The sequence below is a fragment of the Mobula birostris genome, chromosome 7 (genome assembly GCF_030028105.1).
Source record: "Mobula birostris isolate sMobBir1 chromosome 7, sMobBir1.hap1, whole genome shotgun sequence".
Taxonomy (NCBI): Eukaryota; Metazoa; Chordata; class Chondrichthyes; order Myliobatiformes; family Myliobatidae; genus Mobula; species Mobula birostris.
This window is the reverse complement of record NC_092376.1, coordinates 158,601,127-158,618,909: the sequence shown is the minus strand read 5'-3', so window position 1 is coordinate 158,618,909 and position 17,783 is coordinate 158,601,127. Positions and strand designations below refer to the sequence as shown.

The 17,783-nt window shown below is 40.8% G+C and overlaps 1 protein-coding gene across 1 annotated transcript in view; it reads right to left on the bottom strand.

Annotated features, from left to right (window-relative positions):
• sgcd (sarcoglycan, delta (dystrophin-associated glycoprotein)) overlaps positions 1–16,432 on the bottom strand; it is a 543,710-nt gene extending 527,278 nt beyond the window's left edge. The window contains exon 1 of the mRNA XM_072264010.1: positions 16,370–16,432. The gene's annotated coding sequence lies outside the window, so the exon portion shown is untranslated. The remainder of the gene's footprint in view (positions 1–16,369) is intronic.
• Positions 16,433–17,783: the final 1,351 nt, after the last annotated feature.

Genomic DNA, 17,783 nt, shown 5'->3' with positions numbered 1-17,783 from the left:
TGTTTATATGCCTTCCATTAAGGTGACAGTAAATTATCAGTTCTTACACAGCTGCACATTTTTCTGGTCTTTTCTGAGATAACCAGACTTTTTACTGACTCGCAAAATGCTGGTGGAACTCAGCCTGATGAAAGGTCTTTGCCCGAAACGTCGACTGTTTGTTCCTCTCCATACAGCAAACCGTTCTATGCCATGGACCTCTACCATTAACGCAGGAGTCCATGACCCTCAAGTTGGGAACCCCTGCCTTTAGGTGCTGCCTGACCTGCCCAGTTCCTCCAGCCTTTTGATTGCGTTACCCTGGATTTTCAGCATCTCAGAATCAGGATTAATAACACCAGCATATGTCATGAAATTTGTTGTCTTTGCAGCAGCACAATGCAATACATAACAATGGAAAAATAAGAATTACAGTAAATACATATATTAAATAATTACATCAGTCAAAAATAGACATTAAAAAGTAGTTATGTAGTGTTCATGAGTTTAATATCTCTTCAGAAATCAGAGAGGGGAAGAAGCTGTTTCTGAATCATTGATTGTGTGCCTTCAGGCTTTTGTACTTCCTCCCTGATGGTAGCAATGAGAACAACCCATGTTCTATCGGGGTAGGCAACCTTGAGCACAAATGATTTTCTAGCATGCGTTATTCATTAATTTGAGGCAAAACATAACTAGATATATTTAAATGGATAATTCCCATATTTCAAGTTTTTTTAAAAATGGCATTTATCTGGCCCACCGTCCACTCATTAATACGCGATCTGGCCCACAGAGGCAAAAACGTTGCCGACCCCTGTGTGTGGGGGGGGGGTCCTTAGTGATGGATGCAGCTTTTTTGAAGCACCGCTCCTTGAAAATGTCCTGAAAGAATTGCCTGGATTTATTATTTTTTGACGATTTACAACCATTTCTGAACAGGTCAAGTATTTGCAGGAAGATGAATTTGCATAGCTCTCAATAAATTGAGGGCTCATTATGGATCATTTTAAAGAAGTTTAAGCAGCAGAAGCAAAAGCAGTTATTAGTACCTGAATCCATATACAATCAGTGATGACTTGCCTGATCCCTACCACAATGACAAGGTGCTGTCATAAAGAGACAGTAACTGAGACTCAAATAGAACCATGATGCCTCCCAAGGTTAGGAGCCCTACTGGCAGTCATTAAAGGCTCACATGTTAATGATCACCTGAAAACCTGCTCCACAGCAGGGAACTGACAAAAGTGCAAGAGAACAAGAAAACAGGTGGGGAAAAAATAATCCTTTTATTTTTGTTGATTTTCTTTCAAATATTCCAAACGTCAGCCTAGAATTTGCAAAGCATCGGCATTAGCCGTGCCATGTGTTCATTGCACAGTGTTATTCTCAGTAGATCCTACACTCCAAGTTTGCTTGGTTGAAGGCACAAAGGTAAGTGCCAAGTGGAACAGAGGTACCTTATCTGAAAACAGTGCACTGGATGGAATTGGAGAGGGTCCAGAAGAACTTCACCATATTGATCCCAGGAATGAAAGGGTTAACATATGACGAACGTTTTTGAGGAACGTACTGGCCTGTATTTTCTGGAGTAAAGAAGAATAGAGGGGATCTTATTGAAGCCTATCAAACATTGAAAGGCATAGATTGAGTGCCTGGAAAGGATGTTTGCTATATTGGGGGAATCTGGGACCAGAAGACACAACCTCTGAATAGAAGAACACCCCTTTAGAACAGAGGTGAGGAGGAATTCTTAAGCCAGAGGGTGGTGAATCTAAGGAATTCACTGCCACAAAGGCTGTGGAGGCCAAGTCACTGGATAGATTTGAAGAGGAGTTTGATAAGTTCTTGACTAGTAAGCACATCAAAGGTTACAGGAGGGAAGACAGAAGAACGGGGTTGAGAGGGATTATAAATCAGCCATGATGGAATGGCAGAGCAGACTCAATGGGCAAACGGCTTAATTCTGCTCCTGTGTCTTATGGAACCAGCACTGTTGAGGGAGAGGCGGCTACGGGGCTAAGGGTGAAAGATGAGTGCCAAAGACTAGAAAGCAAGCTTTGGTCTTTTCTAGTTGGGTTCTAACAGCACCATGTGTGGTACCAAGAAAAATGTGCTTTTCTCTGAACTGATGGCCATCCCCTGGAAATGTGATCTAATAACTCCACCAACATGTCAGAAATAAGTGAAATATCATCATTCAATGCCTGCCTGATGCTGATATCATGTCTGATTGATAAACAGCCTCTGCCAAGAAGTGTCAAGTTGAATTTCCAGAAGATGCAAAATACACTGGAAACGGTAATCATGTTTTAGTGAAATAAACAGTGCTATATGATTGAACTTCAAGTTGAACTTCAGGCTAGCAAAGAGATAGGGAAAACAAAATGAGCCTAACAACAGAATTACAATTCATATAACTGAAACACTGAACATCCTTAAGTGATTACAGAGAGAATGTGAAACCAACTCAAACATAGAACACTATAGCACAAAACAGGCCCTTCAACTCACAATATTGTGCTGACCTTTTAACCTACTCCAAGATCAGTCTAACCCTTCCTTTCTACATGGGCACATGGATGATTGAAAAATGGATGGCTATCTAAGAGTTTCTTAAATGCCCCGAACTTATCCAATATATGCCATTTAATTTGCTGCACAAAAACAAACTCTTTGACATGCTCAGTAATATCTTGCAGAAAATAAAAGGAAGTGTTTCAGGACAACTCAAAATCCTTCCTTCCTGGGACTCCATTTTCCTTTGTACTCGAGTTTCTTTTGCTTGTAGCAGAATTGGCTAAGTTTGTGTGTTAGTCTTCTACTCTATTTTTATTCAACACTTCCTTTAGTTTATGTAGTCATCTACTACCTTTTTGACCCAAATTTTTTATTTCTCTATATTGCATCATTTCTTAATGTACTATTGTACAATGTATTGGGGCAATGTATATGGTTGGGTGAGAATAGAATGAGAGGTCATGGGTTAAGGGTGAAAAGTGAAATGTTAAGGGGAACATGAGAGGGAAACTTCTTCACTCAGAGGATGGTGAGAGATGGAACGAGCTGCTAGTGGAAGTGGTGGGCATTAAACAGTTACGAGAAGTTTGGAATATGCACTTGGATAGGAGGCGTGTAGGGGGCAATGAACCATGGTCTGGTCAATGGGACTAGGCAGAATAATAATTGAGAATGGATTAGATGGGCTGAAGGGCCTGTTTCTGTACAACAGTGCTCTATGTCTCTATGACAATTTACGCAGATAACTCTACTCACATCCGGCAGAATCGCTGGCAAGCATCAGCACTGTTTCCCTTCTGCAGATGCTGCTTGACCTGCTGAGCTCCAGCATCTATAATGTTTTCGATTTTACTTTCTGAACCCACTGAGGCTAACCTCTGTGAAGAGACGCCTGAGTGACCTAACAGAAGTTTTTCGGGTAATGAGGACAATGAGACAGATGGAGAGAGGATATTTTCATTTGCAGATGAAACCACAGTTAAGGGGCCATAAAAAGACAATCTCTTAATAAAAAATGGAAGAGAAACATCTTTATTCATTGGAGAGAAAAATTGATTCATCAATCAAAGGCACATGCCCCAGTCAATGGCAACATAACAAAAGTTCAGAAATCTGTAGAAAGTTACCCTGGTGGAATTGAACAATCAAGGGCTGGGTACTTTTGATCATGTCACATATTTATAATTCTTGGGCGTGGATCATAAGCATCAGAATGAACCAGGTGGGCAAGGGGATCTGTTTTTATTTGGTCATTTCTCTATGATTCTATGTGAGATCCAACCCAGTCCTGATATGTATTTATTTCAGAAATCATAAAATCATGGAAGTTAAATACTTGGCAAATGAGTGAAACCTGACGTGGTGCCGCAGCAACTTAGGCCCAGGAAAACCTTGAGCTAATTTCAGCCCAGAACTGCAGCACCTGTGGCCGGTGATATGATGTGCACTGACACTGATTGAGTGCAGCAGATGGTCAGGCTCCTGTAAATGCCACAACTGATTGATAAAGAGCCCAAGATTCAACTTGAAGAAACACTCCTATTACCTTTAATCATCCTCATTCCTTCTGCACAGCTCCAACCAAGGTAATTGGTATTTTTTTGTGCTGTGTCAACAACTCCTTGAACTGTTCTCTCCCCCCACCCCACCCAAATACAAATCTCTCAAAAGTTTCTAATAAATCCTAGAGTGGATGGAAAGGTTCCAATGGCACTATTTTGAAGCAAAGTTGTAATAATTTGTGCTAGAGCAGGCCATGTGCTGCACAGCAAACAGTCTATTACACGGCAAACACAATCAATTTAGGAAGAAAACAGAGCCTATTTAAAAAGCAGGGGAAAAAAGAATCTATCATAACTCATCTCTTAAAAGTAAGGTAATTTCTCCAGATAAAGCTGCAGTGTGCAGAGAATACTTACCTAGAAAAGGTGTGTATATATAAAATCAACCACAATCCCTGACAGCTATGTAACCATCAAACTTGATAGACAGAATTAGTTAATCAACTGCATTCCAGCTGGCTGAGGTGTTATCTCGAATTAGGTAGCCAGTATGAAAAAGTGCATCGCCCTAATGTCCTGGCAAATCTCCAATCTTTAATCAACAGAAGGACTATCTGATCATTATCATCTTCTTGTTGAGTACAAACTACTTATCTTATTTTCTACATTATATTCCATACACTCTTAATTGGCTATGAAGACAATTCAACTGTCTTGTGACTAAACTATGATATTGTAAAGTGGCAATTGATATACAGTGGTGCTAGAAAGTTTGTGAACCCTGTAGAATTTTCTCTATTTCTGCAAAAATACAACCGAGATAGGGATCAGATAGAAACATAGAAACATAGAAAATAGGTGCAGGAGTAGGCCATTCAGCCCTTCGAGCCTGCACCACCATTCAGTACGATCATGGCTGATCATCCAACTCAGAACCCTGTACCTGCCTTCTCTCCATACCCCCTCCCTTTAGCCACAAGGGCCATATCTAGCTCCCTCTTAAATATAGCCAATGAACTCGCCTCAACTGTTTCCTGTGGCAGAGAATTCCACAGATTCACCACTCTCTATGTGAAGAAGTTTTTCCTCATCTCGGTCCTAAAAGGCTTCCCCTTTATCCTCAAACTGTGACCCCTCATTCTGGACTTCCCCAACATCGGGAACAATCTTCAGGCATCTAGCCTGTCCAATCCCTTTAGAATTTTATATGTTTCAGTCAGATCCCCCCTCAATCTTCTAAATTCCAGAGAGTATAAGCCTAGTCGATCCAGTCTTTCATCATATGAAAGTTCCGCCATCCCAGGAATCAATCTGGTGAACCTTCTTTGTACTCCCTCTATGGCAAGAATGTCTTTCCTCAGATTAGGGGACGAAAACTGCACACAATACTCCAGTTGTGGTCTCACCAAGGCCTTGTACAACTGCAGTAGTACCTTCCTGCTCCTGTACTCGAATTCTCTTGCTATGAATGCCAGTCCTAAATGCCAGATCTTCATGCAAGTCCGAAAACTAGGTAAAGAGAACCCAATTAAATAAATAACACAAAAATACCATTACACTTGTTCATTTATTTATTGAGAAAAATGATCCAATATTACATGCATTTGTTGGAAAACATAAGTGAACCTCTGGGATAATGCCCTCTTCAAAAGCTATTGAGAGTCAGGTGTTCCAATCAATGAGATGAGATTGGAGGTGTGGCTTCTACAGGTGCTATATTATATAAAAAAGACACACAAAGTCAGGTTACTGACAGAACCTGCTCTTCTCTAGAAAGATCTGATTATGTGCACCATATGTCAATCAAAAGAACTTTCAGAGGACTTTAGAAGAATTCTCCCTGGAAGTAGGGATCCTGCAAAGATCACACCAATAGCACAATGTGCAATGCTGAACAAGGTCAAAAAGAATCCTACAGCAACAACAAAAGACCTGCAGAAATCTCTAGAACTTGCTAAAGTTTCTGTTCATGTGTCCATTATTAGAAAAATACAGAACAAGAATCGTGTTCGTGGAAGGACACAACAAAGAAACCACTTCTCTCAAAAAAAAATTGCTGCATGTCTCAAGTTAACAAAAGATCACCTGGATGTTCTACAGTGCTTCTGGGACAAAGTTCTGTGGACAGATGAGACAAAAGCTGAACTTTTTGGCAGAAATCCACTTTGCTATATTCGGACGAAAAAGGGCACTGCACAACAACACTGAAACCTCATCCAAACTGTGAAGTTTAGTGGAAGGAGCATCATGATTTGGGGCTGCTTTACTGCCTCAGGGCCTGGACAGCTTGCATTCTTTGAGGGAACAAAGAATTCAAAATTGTATCGAGATATTTTACAGGAGAATGTCAGGGTAGCAATCCATCACCAGAAGCTTAATAGAAGTTGGATAGTGCATCAAGACAATGATCTGAAAGACAAAGTAAATCAACAGAATTGTTTAGAAAGAAGAAAATACATGTTTTGGCTTGGCCAAGTCAAAGTCCTGACCTTAATCCTATAGAAATGCTGTGGAAGGATCTGAAGCAAGCAGTTCATGCAAGGAATCCCACCAACATCCCAGAGTTGAAGCAGTTTTGTAAGGAGGAATGGCCTAAAATTCCTCCAAGCTAATGTGCAGGACTGATCAACAGTTACCCGAAACATTTCATTGAAGTTATTGCTGTACAAGGGGGTCACACCAGTTACTGAAAGCCAAGGGTCACAGTTTTTCCAACAAGTACATGCAATATTGGATCAATTTTCTCACTATATAAATGAACAAGTATAATTATTTATTTATTTAATTGGGTTTTCTTTATCTAGCTTTAGGACTTGCGTGATCAGATTACATTTTAGCTCATATTTTTGCAGAAATAGAGAATTCATAATCATATAATTTATTATCACCGGCATGTGTCATGAAATTTGTTAAGTTAGCAGCAGCAGTTCAATGCAATACATAACATACAAGAAAAAAATAAGTAAGTCAATCCCAGTACACGTACATTGAATAGATTAAAAATTGTGCAAAAATAGAAATGATACACATTAAAAAAGTGAGGTAGTGTTCATGGGTTCAATGTCCATTTTGGAATCAGATGGCAGAAGGCAAGGAACTATGCCTGAATCACAGAGTGGGCCTTCAGGCTTCTGTAACTCCTACCTGATTGTAACAGGGAGAAAAGGGCATGTCCTGGGTGCTGGAGGTCCTTAATAATGGACTCTGCCTTTCTGAGACACCGGTCCTTGAAGATGTGCTGGGTACTGGGTACAAGATGGAGCTGACTAAATTTACAACTTTCTGCAGCTTCTTTCGGTCCTGTGTAGAAGCCCTCCCCCACCCCATCCATGCCAGACAGCGATGTAGCCTATCAGAATGCTCTCCATGATACATCTATAGTTTGAGCGTATTTGTTGACATGCCAAATCTCTTCAAACTCCTAATGAAGTACAGTTGCTGTCTTGCCTTCTTTATAACTACATCGATATGTTGGGACCAGGTTAGGTCCTCAGAGATCTTGACACCCAGAAACTTGACACTGCTCACTCTCTCCACTTCTGATCCCTCTATGAGGATTGGTATGTGTTCCTTTGTCTTACCCTTCCTGAAGTCCACAATCAGCTCTTTCGTCTTACTGACGCTGAGTGCAAGGTTATTGCTGCGACACCACTCCACTAGTTGACATATCTCATCTCCATTTGAGATTCTACCAACAATGGTTGTATCATCAGCAAATTTATAGATGGTATTTGAGCTATGCATAGCCACACAGTCATGGCTATAGAGAGAGTAGAGCAGTGGGTTAAGCACACACCCCTGAGGTACACTAGTGTTGATCTACAGTGTTCACAAGCTTTCTAGCACCATTGTATATTGAAATCCGAAACCTCCGATAATAAAAGATGCCAAGCAATGTCTCAAAAATGAGAAGATTTGCAGAGACAGGAATGGTAAGAGAGTGAGGGAATAGAAAGATTGATTACCATTGATATTCGGATTAGTTGATGTTCATATAATGGGTTAGTATTGTGATTGGTTTATCATTGTCATATGTGAAAAATTACAGGAAAAGTTTATCTTGCATTCTGTTCACACCAACAGATCATTACACAGTGCACTGAGGAAGAACGAGTTACAATAATAAGTGTAAAACAAGAAAGGAATGCAGAATCAACTACAGAGAAAGTGCAGTGCAGGTAAACAATAAGGTGCAAGATGATAAAGAGGTAAATTGCAAGGGCAAAAGTCCATCTAATCATACTAGGGAACCATGTAGTAGTCTTATAGCTGTCCTGGAGCCTGGTGATACATACTTTCAGGCTTTGTGTATCATCTGCCAGATGGGAGAGGGGAGAAGAGAGAATGCCCTGGCTGGGTGGTGTCGTTAATGATGCCAGCTGCTTTACTGAGGCAGCAAGAAGTATAGACATGGTTCATGAAGGAAGGCTGGTTTCTGTAATGTGCTGAGCACACAACTTTGCAGTTTCTTAAGGTCATGTGCCAAGCAGTTGCCGTGCCAAGCAGTTGCCATACCAAGCAGGTGTCCAGATAGGATGCTTTAGAGCATAGAGCATAGAACAGTACCACACGAAAACAGGCCATTCAGCCCACAATGCTATGCCGAACCAATTAGATTAGTAATCAAATGGCTAACTAATCTCTTCTGCCTACACAATGTCTAAATACTTCATCACATTCATGTGCCTATCGAAACATGTCTTAAAAATCTCTAACATTTCTGCCTCTACCACCACCCCAAGTGGCACATTCCAGCCATCCACCACTCTGTGTGTAATAATAAAAAAATCCCCCTCACATCTGTTTTGAAATCACCCTGTCACTTTCAAATGCATGCACGCTGGTATCAAACATTTCAACACTTGGGAAAAGATCCTGTCTGTCTACTCTGTCTACGCCTCTCATAATTTTATCAACCTCTATCAGATCTCCCCTCAGTCTCTGCTGCCCCATAGAAAACAACCCAAGTTTGTCCAAACTTTCAATATAGCACATGTCTTCTAAACCATGCAGGATCCTGGTAAACCTCTTCTGCTCCCTCTCCAAAGCTTCAATATCCTTTCTATATTTAGACAACCAGAACTCTACGTAATACTCCAGATGCAGCCCAACTAGAGTTTTAAAAAGCTGCAACATATCCTCCTGACTTTTCAGCTCAATGCCTGGACTAATAAAAGCAAGCATGTCATATGCCTTCTTAACCACCCTATCAAACTGTGTAACCACTTTCACGGAGCTATGAACTTGGACCCAAAGATACCTCTGCTCATCAGCTCTGTTAAGGGTCTTGCCCTTTACAGTGTACTGTCTCTTTGCATTTGACCTACCAAGGTGTAACATTTCACATTTGGCTGGGTTAAACGCCATCTACCATTTCTCCACCATATCTGCAACTGATCAATAGACTGCTGTATTCTTTGCCAGTCTTCTACACTGTACAACACACCACTGACCTTCATATCAGCTGCAAACCTACTAACCCACCCATCTATGTTTTCATCCAGGACATTTATATACATCACAAACTGCAGAGGTCCCACCACAGATCCCCATGGAACACCTCTAATCACAGACCTCCAGCTAGAATAAGTCCCTTCAACCACTTGTAACACCTGTGTAGCACCGGTCTGATCATGTGCGACTAGTCATCGCACTCTTTTGAGAAAATCAAATTACACTAGGTAGCTAATAGGGCATCAGAAGGTTCTAGGTATTGGAAGGAGGCAGTGAATAGAAACCACACACTTCTGGAGATAAGGCTTTGTTTATAAGAAAAGAACAATATGTACAAAATATTTACATGAGCAAGAACAATTCAGAATTCAAACATTCTGTTTAGGTTCCAAATCTTACATATCAACAAAAGCCAAATTCCTGTTTAGTTAGAATCAGTGATATTCATTAAAGTAACCTTTGTTACTCCAATTTCTCTAACTAATTAGATCTGGCGTTATTCCCTATTTAAAAGTTTACACACTAAACTTTCCTTTTTACATCCCTAGTTAGTTAGAAAACCAAATACAATTCCTACTCTCAAATATTATAGTTAACTTCAATTTCAGTTCCAGGCAGTATATCTACAAGTTTAAGTTTAAATTCAAATTCAAAAATAATATATACACACAGTTTAACTCCTTTCACGACAATTCTCCAACATCACAACTCTTAAACAAAGTAAATCTCAGTCAGTAACTTATCAAAGTCTTTGCAAAAATAATAAGTTCTTGCAGAAAACCAAGTTCAGATTGTTCGAATGATAATAAACTTGTACATCCAACTGTATTAAATCCTCTGCGAAATTACACATTCCATTCCCACGCTGGTTCTTCATCCTGGGCAGCTCGCCATCTGTTTCTTGGTTCATTGGAATGAAATAGTTTATCATCCACAGTAAGTCTGTTCACAAACTTGTACAAAAACTTGACCAAATGCCTTGGTATGATTTTACAGTCTAGTTCCTGACCACACAGTACGGATTTTGGGCACTGGTCTCTGCCAATATTGTCTCATTAAAGCTGCTGCGTGTTCTTCAATAAATCTTTTATGGCTATTGCCTCTCCTCCAGGGGTTTCACCCTGAGGGTTTCAAGTTAGTAGGGTAAATACTCACTACTAATTCCACTGTTAACAGTTCGTCTTCAGCTTCTAATCATTGCTGTGTTTCTTTCCTTGTCTGTCCTGCGTCCAGCCCGCCCCATCCTCTGAATCCAAACGCCCAATTCACCATGGATCCCATGCATCTTAATCTTCGGGATGAGCAACCTATGAGGGATCTTGTCAAACATCTTAGTAAAATCTACGTAGATGACATCCACAGCTTTAACTTTATTAATCACTCGCATCACCTCGTCAAAAAAAAAAATCAATCGAGTTAATAAGACATGACTTGCCCCGCTTATAGTCATGTTGGCACTCCATAATTAGGCCATTGTTTTCCCATTCATAAATCCCATCCATAAGCTTTCTCTCCAATAACTTCTCTACCACTGATGGTGTACTACCACTTTCTATGGTGTATCGATAAAAAATGGCAGGGGTCAATGGGGACATGCCAAATTTCTCCAGAGGAAGCTTCAAGGTGCAATGAAGTGTGAAGCTCAGAGATTAAGCAGTATACAATACTGTGCAAAAGTCTTGGGTACATATATGTAGAACATAGAATAGTACAGCACAGTACAGGCCCTTCGGCCCACATTGTTGTGCCGACCCCTAAACCCTACTTCCCATATAACCCCAACCTTAAATTCCTCCATATACCTGTCTAGTAGTCTCTTAAATTTCACTAGTGTATCTGCCTCCACCACTGACTCAGGCAGTGTATTCCACACTCCAACCACTCTCTGAGTGAAAAACCTTCCTTTAATATCCCCCTTGAATATATAGCTAGGGTATCCAAGACGTTTTCCAGGGTACTATATTTGTCAAAGTGGAGCAGAGAGCAAGTTTGTAATTCTGGTGGGAGCAAAGGATTTTAGGTATAGACAGACCAGACACTTTATGGATCCCACATGAAATCAAGTGTCATTGTAGTATTACAAGTGCACAGATATACAAACATACAAATATTAGAAGGGAAATAAGAAAGAATAAAAATTAAATTAATGGCAAGGGTGGAGTGCCGTGGGGAGGAGTGTGAGACAGTTGGCACAAAAGGGGTACCAAATGCGGGGTAGGGATTGGTACAGGTGCAGCCACATGGTGTGAGCAGGATTATCTGCAGCTTAATGTGAAAAAGACTAAGGAGCTGGTGGTAGACCTGAGGAGAGCTAAGGTACTGGTGACCCCTGTTTCCATCCAGGGGGTCAGTGTGGACATGGTGGAGGATTACAAATACCTGGGGATACGAATTGACAATCAACTGGACTGGTCTAAGAACACTGAGGCTCAGAGAAGGGTCAGAGCCGTCTCTACTTCCTGGGGACCTCAGTCTCCTCTAATATCTGCCGGATGATGCTGAGGATGTTCTACGAGTCTGTGGTGGCCAGTGCTATCATGTTTACTGTTGTGTGCTGAGGCAGCAGGCTGAGGGTAGCAGACACCAACAGAATCAACAAATTCATTTGGAAGGCCAGTGATGTTGTGGGGATGGAACTGGACTCTCTGACGGTGGTGTCTGAAAAGAGGATGCTGTCTAAGTTGCATGCCATCTTGGTCAATGTCTCCCATCCATTACATAATGTACTGGGTGGGCACAGGAGTACATTCAGCCAGAGACTCATTCGTCTGAAATGCAGCACAGAGCATCATAGGAAGTCATTCCTGCCTGCGGCCATCAAACTTTACAACTCCTCCCTTGGAGGGTCAGACACCCTGAGCCGATAGGCTGGTCCTGGACTTATTTCATAATTTACTGGCATAATTTACATATTACTATTTAACTGTTTATGGTTCTATTACTATTTATTTATGGTGCAACTGTAACGAAAACCAATTTCCCCCGGGATCAATAAAGTATGACTATGACCCAGCCTTTGAGACAGCAGGCAAGGTCATTCGATTCCAAAAAATTGGTTTATTGATCATTACAGAATGTCCCTCTGGCGATTCCTCCGCTCTTCCTTCCCCTTTTCCTCATCACAATTTCCCTCTCCCTGCCCCCTTCCCACTCCCAGTCCACAATAGAGACCCATATTAGAATCAGGTTTATTGTCATTCACATCATGAAATTTGTTTTTCCTTTGTGGCAGCAGTAGTGTAAAATACAAATTACTACAATATGGCACAAACATCTTAAGCACCCCAAGACTTTTGCACCATACTGTACCCGATAATAATAACAATAAATACAGTGACAAATGCAAAGCAACAGCAGAGTCTAGTAGCACAAGCTGGAGTAATGCAATAAAAAGCACTACAAAGTGGCAATAGCCAGAGGAAATAGAATTAAGGGCTTGAGAACATGGTAGCGCCACTGGGAAGGGAATGTGAAAGAGGTGATTGGTTCAGATAGACAGAATTGAAGACTAGGGAAGGGAGAGGAGATTACAATAAAGGGAAATAAGGAAGAATTCTATGTGAGACACTGCCCAAGAGTCTAAGTAGCAGCACAATGACCATGGCTGAACAGAAAGCAATAATCAGGAAATGGCCAACCGTTATAGATTATTTCAAGACTACATGAAGTAGGATGGCCACGAGTGATTTGTGGTGGTAATAGAACCATGGATGAGAGTTTTAGTAGTGGTAGGGGTACTGGCTGATGATGTTATGTAAATTGAAATGTGGCTTAATCATGATAGCACTGTTCTGTCTGTGCAAGTATCGAGTAAATGCAACACAGCAATCATAATGTGCTTCTGTGTGCAAAAGTCATTCTACTCCCACTGTCATCCAACCATTGGAGGGAATTAATAACAAGACAATCATATCTTTTGAACAAACCTTGGCTCTCTGAGGAGGAAGAAATGTGGTCACCTTTTATTTGAATAAAAATACAAAAATAGTCAAGAAGCACAGAAAAGCTATATAACTACCATGACCATGCTTACATTCGTGTGCCCATGACTACCCGTCGAGTCTGGGGAAAGTGGGAGGAGCCGATGGAAAAGAGACAGAAGATGATCGATTTCAGTGGTAGAGACAGACCGAGGAACAAAGCCTAGTGGAGGAGTGAAAACAAAAGGAATATCTCTGATAAGCCAAGTCCAAATGACTCAGTGTGGCAGTTAGAATCAGATTATGCTTCTTGTCTGTGGTTTGTGTTGTCTACAGTAAGGATGTGGGACATGTCCAGATGATACTAAAAAGAAAAAGCACCAAAATAATGACAAGAAGAAACAGCTGATTCTGATCCTGATAGAAAGAAGCTATTAACACCCATCACTGGCTCTGGCTGAGGCCAATTGAGGTATTCTATTGGATCCCCCAAAACAGCTGAACTTAAGGTTCATAAAATCATGATGATCCAATGATTAAAAACAGTTGAAGGATTTTTCAGTACATAGATTATAGGTAAATCTATTTTTCTAGTTGTGAGTAATATTTTTCAGGTTTGTAAAGTGTGTTGATGCAAAAACATATTCTCAATTCTTCATAAAGTATATCACACTCCAACAGTAAAGGCTTCACTGAATCAAATTAAACAAGAATCTGTGAGTTCAGCAGAAACTGCTATACGTCTTGGAATACAGCAAAAACTATCATTGAGGTTTATAAATTATAAATTGATTTTCAGCTCAGTCAAGATAGTCAGTCAAAGTGCATTCAACACTGCTGGAAACTTTCACACAACTGGCTCATATCTTTCAGCTGCCACATTGAGGACAAGATAGAGGACTGAAAAAACAAAGATACTCATGTCCTTCCTCAGTCATATTCCTCTTCCATAGAATTAAAGTAACCTTCTAGATTCTCTTTGTGTTTCTGTTCCGTCTTTCCAGATACCAATGTGTTATATAACACGAGGGCTTCAACCAATGCATGCTCGCAGGAAAATAGTCAAGAGCTGATTCTGTCCCATACTGGAATAAGCAAAGGGGAATATTTACACAATATACAGCTTTGATCCTTTATACAACTCAATCTGCTGATAAATATATACCAGGGGATATAAAAATCTCTCCACTGATTGAATAAATGTCAGTATTCAGTGGAAAGCATACTGACTAGGTACATTGCAGCTCAGATTGGAAGCTCCAACACACAGGAATGCAAGAGGATAGAGTGGTGGTTTAGTCATGGGTACAGCTCTCCCACCATTGATGATGCCAACAAGAGGCAATGTGTCAGGAAGGTAACATTTGTCATTAAGCACTCCCACTGTCTGAGCAATGTCCTCTTCTCAATGCTGCCTTTCGGCAAGAGATTCAGGAGCCCGATGCCTCACACCCCAAGGTTCATCTTCTGCCCCACTGCCACCAGTTCCTTGAACCTCCCTGTAAAACCTTGACCCTGTCTCAGAGAATATCGTACTTTCTTCTCTCAACTAGCAGTAATATTCTGAATGATTATTTTGTTGTGCAAGTTCTGTTTAATTTATGTTAAGTCTATGCTAACATATGTTTGTCATCTCCTTAAATGTACTGTGATGCTCCTGCAGAAATCCAACTTCCAAGGCATTTATAGTCATAGGAATGCACCCAAGCTATAAATATTTAATTTCAAATTAAACATTCTATCAGACATTAGTGGCCTCTGACTACCTTCGCCTCTCTGCTGATTGTTTTCTTGTAATCTCCACAGTTTCTAATGATGCCAATTCTCTTCACCACAGGAATGGTTAGCACAAAACAGACAGAAAACTCAACTCATTCAACAATACCTACCATAATAGAAACTGTTCTGGGCTGTTCTGGGAGAAAGAAACAGTTAACCTTTCAGGTTAAAGACCCTTATTAATAGCGAGGAAGAGGGGAAAACGATGAAAGCTACTTCCTCTTGTCATTCCAGTTCATGACTCATCATATTTATTGCACTTAGTTGTACAGGTGTGTTTTGAAAACTGAGGTGAATCATTCTCTTTCAGGTGCAACTTGGTTTCCCTTACAAAACATCTTACATACATTCCAACTACAGCTGGTACACACAGTGTCTTCATGGCCTTGATCTCTTTGCAATCTCATTCACAGACCCCACCACTTTGCAGCGCAAGTTGATAAGGTGGTAAGAAGACACATGGTGCGTTGACCTTCATAAGTAGGGGGAATGGGTTCAAGAACTGCAAGGAAGTGTTGCAGCTGTACAAAACTCTTCTCAGGGCACACATGGAATATTGTGTTCAGTTTTGGTTGTCTCGTTTCAGAAGGATGTGAAAGCTTTAGAGAAGATTTATCAGAATGCTGCCTGGATTGGAGAGCATGTCTTGACATTAGTTTGGATGAGCTAGGGCTTTTCTCTTCGGTGTAGCAGAGGGTGAGAAGTGACTTGATAGAGGTGTTTAAGATGATAAGAGGCATAGATAAAGTGGCCAGCCTCTTTCCTAGAGCTGAAAAGGTTAATATGAGGAGGAAAGTATAGAGGGAAATGTCAGGCAAGTTTGTTTGTTTTTTTTTTAAACATTTTGTGGCCTGGGGAAAAAGACACACAGGACAACAAATACTTTTTCGGGTCTTTAATTCCTGTATCTGTTTTAGGTGTTTTAATGCAGAAAGAGGGTATCAAAATAAAAATGACTAAATGAATTTTTAAAAAAAACAGTTTCTGCTGTTACAATCTCAGTTTACTTTCGGACCACACCCTTGTTATGTATGCAGTATGAAAATAAATAAAACAAAATATAGAAACCAATAGGGTAGTGGCAATTATTTGGCACACACAAGCTTAACTTCCAAACACATATAAGCTAGACCCTGAAACAGGTTCTCCTCACTCACTCTAGTAGGCCGATAAAGAATGTCACCCAATCACACAAACCAGTGCTGATCAACTTACTCATGAAAATCTTTCCTCACCAAACCTGGGAAAGGTACTTGAACGTTGTTCCCTCTGGAACATGGCAACTCTTCATTTGACTCCACCCATGTAAAGTGACATCATCATTTTCTCTTAAAGGCATGGGTAGCTGCTTAAAGGCACGGGTAGCTATATAGATTAGATTATGAGGACACTCAGTCCTTGTTTATTGTCATTTAGAAATGCATGAATTAAAAAAATGATACAACGTACCTCCAGAATGATATCACAAGAAAACACAGGACAAACCAAGACTAAAACTGACAAAACCACATAATTATAACATATAGTTACAACAGTGCAAAGCAATACCATACTTTGATAAAGAGCAGACCATGGACACAGTAAAAAAAAAAAGTCTCAAAGTCCCGATAGACTCATCATCTCACGCAGGCAGCAGAAGGAAGGAACACTCCCCGCCATAAACCTCCAAGCACCGCCAACTTGCTGATGCAGCACCATTGGAAGCACCCGACCGCAGCGGACTCTGAGTCCATCCGAAAACTTCGAGCCTCTGACACAGCCTCTCCGAGCACCATCCTCTGCTGAGCACTTTGACCCCGCCCCGGCCGCCGAGCAACAAACAAAGCCAAGGACTCGGGGCCTTCTCCTCCAGAGGTTCTGGACCACACAATAGCAGCAGCAGCAAAGCAGGCATTTCAGAAGTTTCACCAGATGTTCCTCCGTGCTCTCACGTCCGTCTCCATCAAATCAGGATTGTGCTCGGCACCATACTTGACAAATAACAGACATCACCACCAGTGTGGCCACTGCGAGCTGCATCACGCCACCATCTTCCCTTCTCCAATTTAAAGGCACAGGTAGCTATTTCAGCATTACTAAGGTGGGTACACAAGTGCACAATAACAATAAAAAAAAATTATATACAATGGTCACCTGGTTAGATTTACATAGTGACTGCATATAACATGCTGCTACTGGGTGGAGGGTGGTAAAGGCAGATAATTTAGGAAATTTTTTATAAAAAGAGGCTCTTAGATAGACAGATAGATGATAGAAAAATTGAGTGCTACAGTATGTGGAGGGCAAGGTTAAATTGATCTTGGAGCAGGCTAAAGGCTCGGCACAGCATTGTAAGACGAAGGGCCTGTACTGTACTGTTCTACGATCGATTAAATCCAACTTTATCTCTGATTGTTGCAGAATCAGACTCATGTAGCAGGGAAACAGGTCCTTTGGCCCAACACATCCGTACTGACATCCATCTGCCCATAATTGGCCCGTTGCCTTCTAAACGACTCCTATTTATGCACTTAACTATCTAGCTTTTAAATGTTGCTAATGCATCCTGCTCAAACCATTATTTATGGCAACACATTCCAAATACACAACACCCTTTGTGTGAAGAAGCTGCCCTGATTTTCAACTTATA